Raw genomic sequence first — 8,787 nt, 5'->3', positions numbered from 1 at the left:
AGAATTGAAAACAAGACATTCAAAATAAATGAAAATCTATCACCAATATCTCTTCCAATTGACCTCCATTGTTCTCCTTTCTCCTCCAAATAGCGGATTTGTGTGGATCTCACCTACAAGTGCAAAAAGCAAGTAGCAAGATTGATTTTGATAGCGCGAGGATACTAGAAGCTGGTTGATTGATTGGAAATGTGATTGATTCTGAAAATGTGATTGATTCTTCTCTTTTGATTGAAGAAAATTATCCAATTTATAGACAAATTGGAGAGAGGACAAGATTAGCATGAAGAGATTCGAAAGGAAATTCAAATCAAGAATGGCAACATTATGACAAATGACAAGTTGCTATGCAAGGAGTATGACAAATTATGACAAAATTGAAATAGAAATAGAAATTAGAAATTAGGAGAAATTAGCAAATTAGAAAATTGAAGAAAAAGATGAAATAGAAATTAGGTAAATTAATTAATAGGTTTTCATCCATTAATTAATTCATGAAAGAGACCTAGGACTAAATAAATGGATTTATTTAACCCACAAAGAATAAGAAAAGGATTAAATGAACAAATCATAAAACCCTAGAAATAAGACGACAAGGAATTAGGTCAAGACAACAAGAAATTAATGTAGGTTCGATCATGATTCTGATTGGCAAAGGACCAGTGTTGATAAATGATTGAGATTGATTGACAAAAATCAATGACGAATTGACCAAGATTGACAAGGAGATCAAATTGATAGGCACCAATTGACAAGGAACAATGACTAATCGATCCAAATTGACATGATCGAAAAGGACAAGGATCGATGACGAATCGATCGCAAAATGATGAGATTGACAAGTTGATAAGAGATTGACAGGATCGACCAAAATCATGACTGAAGATTGTTATTGACAAGACCTAATTTGAAAGCGATAAAAATGAGGAATGCAAAAGGACTCGATGCTCACAAATGATAAAGACCAAGTGCGCAACATAGAAGAAATGTTAATGCGATGCAAGAACCCTAAAATAAGGCAATGCGCAAATGTTAAAGTATGACTCAAATAAGGCAATGCGGAAATGTTAAAGTATGACTCCACAAGCATTGACCATTTTTAGATGTCTACAGATTTTTTGATTTGTTGGGCCATCTGAAAGAGCGCCCTTCAAAAATTCTCTAAAATTCTCTATGGCCTACCATTGAAGGAAGGCCAAAGAGGGGGTTTGGAAATAGTTTTCAACCAGCAATTGACGCGCCTCGGTTATAACCTCACCAGCTGCGTCATTGCCCCAAGCGCAAAGATAACTACAGAATCCATCATATCCCCTTGTATAGTGCCTTTTTCAACGGTTTAATTCTTCACACTGCATGTGGGACTAAACGTGGCTGTGTCGAATGAAAGATCAAACCGCTCTTTGCTTGCAGCGTATTTAGATTACTTTTTAACAAAACGTCTTTCTAAATAAATACGAACCCGGTTTAAATGCAAAAGGAGTAGTTGAATCCTTAAAACACCAAAGCCCGTGTGCAATTGCAAAATGTGTGATTTGGAGACCAATCCAGCAGGGAATTATATGGATCGAGAAGCAGAGAAGCCCTGAAAGAAATCAGAGCTTGTTGATCAGAATAATTAGAAGGGTTTTCCATGATATGAGGAGGCAGCGCAGAAAGAGAGAAAAAGAGTATCAGAGGAATCATCACCATTATCATCTTCATTCTTGCCCAAATGACATATGTGTGGTTTACGACTCAGGTCCGTTTTTAAATTTATCAATGTACTATGAGTAAATAAGAAGTTTGGAGTTTTTATTTGTTTTAATTACTTAATGGTAACAAGAACAAGATCTTTATCAAAAACAAGATATTTATTATTTTTGTAAAATATTAATTAAAAATTTTATAGACCGATTTTAAATTTTCTGCTGAATCGTATCGCTACTGTTTACGGAGGAGACAGCAAATTATCTTCGTACTCGATCGGTAAGATTTGGGACTTATGGATACTGGCATGATAAATATCCACCATATCTCTGAAATACGATATATCTAAATGTGGTAATACTGTTTTGGAAGGAATGCATTGTAGACAATATCCCATCTTGGTGATTTTTCTTTGAGTTCGTGGTTGGCTAACGTGTGACATGAATTGCAGGTCTGTGGCATTTGTGACAGAAGGGGTTCTACAGTAGAGACTCATGGGAATGGTCTACAGTAATAAATGCAATCACTAAAAGTGAGTTTTTTAAACAACCCAAGGCACTCTCAGTTGCTTTATCATGCCACTTGGCCCTGCAAAACACCAAAGCCCGTGTGCAAGGACCAAAACAAATAAACCAAGTATCCTTGAAACTTAAATCATTTACCACAATTCAAATTCAAAACTCTTAACGAAAGATAAAGAAATGAATATTTATGTACAAGAGAACACTAGATTTACGTGGAAAATCTAATAAGATAAAACCCTTGGTGAGATCTATCTTACAATATATATGAACAAGAATTACAATTTGTTTTAAAGCTCACTACCTAAGAAAGTCCACTACTCTTTGAAGGACTTTTTGAAGAAGTTAACTACCTCAAAAACAATATATAAAGGATTTGCTAAAGAGATTCACTATCTCAAAGTAAGACACATGAATATTTGAAATACAATGAATAAGCCTTAGAATGTAGGTTCTCTTGTCATGTTGTCTCAAGAAACCATTAAGCAATTGACCTCCAAAACATCCAACACACAATTTAACTACCTCAACCTCACATCTTTCACAATCCGCATGCTTCAATCCCTTGCAAATATTTTGATCTTCTATATATATATATATATATCCTCCTCAAACAAAGATACCAACAAATTAAATCAGCCAAAATAGTAGACAAGCAACGACCCCGACAAGTCGGTCTCAAAACAATATTGTCCTAAAACCAATCCAAACCAAGAGATTGAGTTGACCTAAAACAACTTATTACATGTTTCCATGTATCCCCGTATACGAAACATGGTGGTGCACACCTTCCCAAGTCACCAATAAGGTAATGTGTAGCACTTACCCAATCAAACCAAAAACATAGCTTCCAAATGAATTTGCATAATACAACTCAAATTGAGACACAAAAAGTGCTAGACACAACTAAACATAACCACCAATGCTAGTGCATACCCATAAATGCATAGCCGAATCAAGAGAATAAGCTCTATCTTTTGAAAAACAACAAAAAAACCCCCAAAAACCAACCCCGGACAAAATGAGTTACCAAAAAGATGATCACTATCATGTGGACCAGATAGAGACATTTATTAAGCACTCAACAACATCCTAAAATAAATCTTTCACATTTTCATGCCAAAACAAGATGCTACAACCAAACAAATATAGAGTTCTCTATACTCGGAAGCCTAGAAGACATAGTCATGAGATAGAACCTTATCAAATAAACTTGTGGTACATTTTATCACCTAAAATATGAATTGAGATATTGTGCATACAATATAAGCATGTCCACCAAGCCATAGGAATAAAAGCATCACTTCGGAGAAATGTAGAGCATTTTTCAAACTAGTCCTCTTGAGCAACCAAACTACCAACATATTACATTTACCACAAAACATTTGTGAAAACACCAGTGAGCTAAAAGGATAGGAGTGCAATGTCTACAAAACATACATCTTAAATCCAAAACAATAAGACCATATCTTAGAGTGTAGAGGAATATGAAGCATTCTCCTAGGTAGACATCAAAGCATCTTCCTAGAATTTCACACTTCATTAATTTCCAAAGACCAAACCACTGTTTCAGCACCTTTTTCTTACTTGGGAGCAACAAGAGAGATATAACAATAGCTTGTGGTATGCACAAGGCATCAACATGTTATCCACTTCATCCCCATGCTTCTAATCCTCATAATAATACTTCTAATCCTCAACTTAATAATTCTAATCTTCATATTAATGCTTGTAATCCTCATCTTCATATGATAACATCTTTGCTGACAACAAACAAGGCATGAAATCAAATCATAAACTTTATCGTGCCATTATTGTTCTTCAACGAATCATCATTATCATACAAGAGCAAAGCTCAATGACAATAGAACATATTGAGTGTAGACATCAATACTAGATGAGGGTCGACATACAACCATGGACTTCATCATATCTTAGCAACATTTCTACATACAACTACACATAGAGATCAATGCCAACACAATGAGGGTTGACAATAATTACAACACATAGACATCAATGACAATGAACTCCGACAATTTTTTATTAAATTTTAAAATCTTTACCATTGCTTTTGTTGTTCTTATAGAAAACCTCTCAACTTAATTATATTGTTTTTATCTTTTATACAAAATTTATTATCATTAATAGATTTTTCAATAACTTTTAATTACATTTTGTAAGCTTCATTAGGTCTTAAGAAATTTTATGTCTACATGGTGTTATGGAGGAGCTAGTTAAAATTTTAGAAGGATAATTTTTTTTAAGTACTCATTAAAATTTTAAATATTTTTAAATAAAAATTTAAATAGAAGGATATTTTTATAATAAATTAAAGAATTATATATCAATAAAAAATAAAAATATCTTACAATTTATAGATAGATAAAAATATTTAAATTAATACTTAAAAATTTACATTTTTCTCACACAATTATTCATTTAAGAAGCAATTTCATATTTTAAAAAAATTAATATTATTAATTTTTTAGAGATAGGTCTCATTATATAAAGGAAAACTTTTACTCGATAAATTGAAATGTCATCTTGAAAACCAGGAGCCCCTTTTATTTTAAAAATTAAAATTGCAATCATTGCCCTTAAATCATTAGAAAGCACCCATTAAATTTAGGTGAATCTTTGCATGCAAAGTTTTCGCTTTCATATTTTATGATAAACATATTATAGGACATCCAACTTCAAACAATTTCTATTAGCTACTTCTATAAAAATTTAGAGGGCCATGTGATCGTCAAAAGCTTTTAATTATTCTTAGTAGCACAAAGGTGCTACATTTTATGGTCATATGATTATATTTAGTTATTTATAGTATAAAATATAATTAACATTATAGGAAGATTGTATAAATGAAAGAGATAATTTTAGATAGATTGTCAAACTTTTTTAAAAATTATTCTTTTAATTTTATTCAAAATGAAATACATCTAAATACATAAAGGGTAGCTTTGGATGGATAACCATCACAAAAAAATACTTAGACAAGTAGGTCTCTTTGACAAATTTAGATCCTAAATTATCTTATGAAAAGTATTTAAATAACCCAATTATTGTTTTTTTAATAACTCCCTTCATAAAGTCATAACTTTAAAGTTTACAACTACGCACACAATATGGTAGTTTTTTCATATCATATACTCCTTTCCATAGAGGTAGATTAGTAAATGGTGGTCTATTATTCAAACCAACAAAATACCATTAATGACACATATAATTGTTTGGTAGGAACAAATAAAACATAATAGTTCAGCATTTAGAATAACAAACAATTATAGAGAATATCAACAACTAATCAAAAGACCAAAAGATTCTTGGGTAGACTAATGATGAAAGTGGGAACATGCACTTAGGGATTCAAACCCATAAGGTTCGTCTTCTCTTTTCACCAGTCCATCTCTCTATATTAGAAATTTGATGGTTTTGGATGCTCCAGATGAGTTGAACTACTCTTGGAGGGGACAATTTTTCTATAGCTCAAAGTTTCAGGAAATTATGAATTGGACTATCAAACCCAATGTTACCTTTGAATATTTTCTAAAGGAAAATGAATTCCTTGAGTAATCCCATCAATCTTGTCTCAATCTTGTAAATTTTCTCAATATAACTCAATCCTTTCGATCTCAAAGTATTAAATGAGATAAAAATGGGATTGAAGGGCATGACATTGCTACCAACACCTTCATTTATACCAACTCTGAACTCATCCCAAACGTATTACTTTCCTAATATTTTCATGAGCTCCTTGTCACTTTGTGTTTACTCTAATCCTCACCATTCATAAAACATCCTAGATTGGTTCCAAAATTTCACCACCCTAACAAATAAAAAAGCCACCATATACTTACCTCATTTATATCACCTAATAAATGTTAGATGTTTGGGTGATTGCTGCAAATATGTCCTTTAATGATATCTGAGAGATGTGTTGTCATTGATGTCAACATATTTCTCTGTTTGTGGCTATGTTGCAGTGGAATTTAGTTAGTTGGTTTATGCTATATGTTGATGATCAATGTTTGTAGACTAAAGGGTTTTGAGATGGTTGTGTGTAGATGATTCAGTACAATTTTTAGGGGTCCGCATGAAGATTTGAGTGAGTTGTGGCTATCTATGTTGTTGCTAGTTTTCTTGTTGCTCAATGATGTCATAGTGTTCAGTATTTTGATTTGCATTGCTTTGCATTGTAATATCTTGATCTGCAGATTTGGATCTAAGTGTTTGGGATGTTCATGTGTGTCTTCAATTCAAATGGTTCATGATTTGCTGCTCTGCAAGTGAATATTTCAGGTTGAGAGTCAATTCAGTTAGTGTTCTTGAAGTTCGGTATAATGGTGATATGATTATAGTAATTTGAGTTGTTGTGGTGGTGATTCATGATACTTGTGGATGTTTTTATATTGTGTGTTATTTGTGTTGGTGATCCACATTGATCAATGAGTGTGTTATTGATGATTTTCTTTGATCCAGTGGTATTCTTCATGTTCTTGGCCAACATGATGCTTGTAGTGTGTTGCCGATATTCGATACATAATTCTTGGAGGTGTTTCATATTTGAGGCATGTGATATGGATTTGTGCTGTGTCTTAATCGACATTTCTTGGTCCACATTGATTTGGTAGCGTGTGTGGCTATATTTTTGTAATTAGGTGAAGTGTGTTGAGTCGACCTTGGTGAGGATGCCATGTATAAATAAATGAAATATCATTGTAATAAAGTGTGTGGATAAGTGTATGGATGAGAATCAGATATGTATGACTGAATAATGCATATATCTTTTGGAGGCAGAGAATTTGAGTGAGGAGAATTTTCTTATGTCCTTAACATGAACTATAACCAGGCAGTAGTAGATGCTATTTCTTCAGTTCATGGTCTTCTAGATGTAATCTGAATGTGTTTGTAAGATAATGAGTCTTCCCTGGGTTGTAGCCCTTTGTTGTTTTTACGAAGTGAGATTTAGGAAGTGTGCTTCAATGCATGTGCATTCCCCATTGTAATATTCCATATACTTCTAACTGAGTATCATCATATTGTGGGCAGGTTCCCACCATGGTTTTTTCCTTGGTCGGGTTTTCCACGTCAAAAATCTTGGTGTTATGTGTGCTCCTGATTTGTTGTTGATTGATGCAACTGATACAAAAAACATATTGAATGTTTATGATGTAGATAGAGGTGCCTCACTAGATTAGAACATGATGAATAATGATGCAAACAACCTTATCACTACTCCTTTACACGATTTTGAGAAATACTTATGTTGAGAAGATGTACTTAAAAATCCCATGAATAAAAATATAAAAATGATATAAATCTAAAACAAATATAAATAATAAAAATGTGAAAGATCAAACTAATAAATTGGATCCAAAGATATCATCAATAGAAACAAAGAATATAAAATTTCTTGCACACTCATAAATTGAACTCTCTCATATGATCAATTGATAGATTTTATTAAACATGAACTGAATTTATCGCTGGCAGTTCAAACAAAAGCGTATGAATGGAAACGAGAAAAATATTAAACCATTCAACTCCACGCCCGGTGGGACTCGAACCCACAATCGCCTGATTAGAAGTCAGACGCCTTATCCATTAGGCCACGGGCGCTTCGAGTTAATTTTAGGAATATTACTATAATACTGTACATATCCCTAATTCATCGCAACCCGTCAAATTTTAGTTCGACATTCAACTGATTTTACCTGGTGTGTACATTCATATTATTGACAAACAGGTCTGTGGAACAATATATTTATTCCAAAGCCAGTAAATTGTTCTACCAACCCTAATATGAGGTCTGCAAATTATGTTACGATATTTATTGCAAAATGTTACGATGATTGATCCTCCTCTTCTTTTCGTTATGGCTCTCAGTTGGTATCAATTTGTTTTCACTATTTAGTTTCAGACTGCTGTCTTGTTTAAATTTTGGATTAAAAAAATGTGATTGTTATTAACATTTTTTTTATAAATAGTTTTGAGAAGATCTATTTACTAGTATATTTATATTTTGAAAGATTTATGTAAAGAAGGTGAAGAGATATCCATTTCAAAATATCTATTTATTTGAAAAATTATTATAAATTAATAGAAAAATAATTAAAAAAATAATTAAAAAATACATCTTAGAACTAAGTGTAAGTGGTAGATATAAGAAGTCAAAGCACACAAATTGAAGACAACTTAAAAAAACAAACCACCCAAGTACTTAAAGCTTTAGAAATAGATATTGAGGTTTGAATCTAGAAATAAAGAAGGGAAGGAAATGGGGATAAAGAGAAATAGAAATGATAGAAGGAAGAAGAAAAGAGAAATCACATAATCACATAGGAGAAATTTCATCACTATAATATGTAAAAAACAATTGTCTAATCTAGTGCATACCTTTTATAATAATCTCAAATTTTGGGGGAATGATATGTGACATATAACCTTTTATAATAATAATGTTAAATATTGAAAAATAAATATTCAAATCTAGTGCATCGAGAGATTTGGTAATTATATTGCACATAGATATGTGGACACTAAATATTATGGGAATTCATGGGAACACAAATAT

General features: G+C 32.2%; 1 non-coding gene and 1 pseudogene across 1 annotated transcript; both read right to left on the bottom strand.

Annotated features, from left to right (window-relative positions):
* Nucleotides 1-1,114: 1,114 nt before the first annotated feature.
* Nucleotides 1,115-1,288, bottom strand: LOC131074448 (U4 spliceosomal RNA; annotated as a pseudogene).
* A 6,471-nt stretch (nucleotides 1,289-7,759) lies between these two features.
* On the bottom strand, nucleotides 7,760-7,832 carry TRNAR-UCU (transfer RNA arginine (anticodon UCU)). Its single transcript has one exon. It is a non-coding gene; the product is annotated as a tRNA-Arg (tRNA).
* Between the last annotated feature and the right edge of the window lie 955 nt (nucleotides 7,833-8,787).

This window comes from Cryptomeria japonica, chromosome 3 (genome assembly GCF_030272615.1).
Source record: "Cryptomeria japonica chromosome 3, Sugi_1.0, whole genome shotgun sequence".
NCBI lineage: Eukaryota > Viridiplantae > Streptophyta > Pinopsida > Cupressales > Cupressaceae > Cryptomeria > Cryptomeria japonica.
Note: the sequence above shows the minus strand (reverse complement) of the source record. Positions and strands in the feature narration are given on the sequence as shown.